Consider the following 992-nt stretch of genomic DNA (forward strand, 5'->3'; position numbering starts at 1 on the left):
GCAAAAATGACCATGGCTCAGCGAAAGAAGATTAAAACTCAAAAACCACTGGTATTGATTCGGACGTGGGCACTAAGTGAAGTAAATGCTAAAGGAGGATGGTAGAAGTCATAGACACGAGCATGACTCAGCAAAAATGCAAATGACTCAGCGAAAAAAGAAAACGCTCAAAAGCTACTGCAATGGGTTCGTGCGTGGGCACTAAGTGAAGGAAACACTGAAGGATGATGGCAAAAGTTATTAGTTGTGAGCTTGACTCAGCAAAAATGACAATGACTCAGCGAAAAAAGAGTAACGCTCAAAATCCACGGAAATGGATTCGTACATCGGTACTAAGTGACGTAAACACTAAAGGATGATGGTAGATGTCATAGTCGTGAGCATGACTCCCCAAAAATGACAGACAGTTAAAAAAGATCAAGACTCAAAAACAACTGAAATGGATTCGGACGTGGCCAATGAGTGTCATAGTCATGAGTATGACTAGCAAAAATGAAAATGACTTAGCGAAAAAACGATTAACACTCAGATACCACTGGAATGGGTTCGGACATGGGCACTAAGCCAAACACTATAGGACGATGGTAGAGAAGCCATAGTCAGGAGCGTGATTCAGAAAAAATGACAATGGCACAGTGAAGAAAAAAGAGATTAACACTTAAAAACCACTAGAATGGGTTCGGAAGTGAGCACTAAGTGAAGGAAAAGGCTAAAGGTTGTTGGTTGAAGTAAAAGTCTTGAGTATAACTAAGGCTTTCGGCTTAAGGTCTCCTAGGCGTAGCTAAGGGACTCCTGAGGACCCATGACATGAATGTCATGACATGCTTGTCATGTAGGTAATGAAACAGTCGCCTTAGTCTTGGTGCTCTCATGGTTGTTTCATTAACTTGGTAGGCTCCCCGTACACTCTTCGCATAAGGTCGATTCCGACAAGGCGTGGGATCTGCCGCATATATATATATATATATATATATATATATTATACTGTAGCG

Source organism: Dermacentor silvarum, chromosome 7 (genome assembly GCF_013339745.2).
Source record: "Dermacentor silvarum isolate Dsil-2018 chromosome 7, BIME_Dsil_1.4, whole genome shotgun sequence".
Classification (NCBI taxonomy): domain Eukaryota; kingdom Metazoa; phylum Arthropoda; class Arachnida; order Ixodida; family Ixodidae; genus Dermacentor; species Dermacentor silvarum.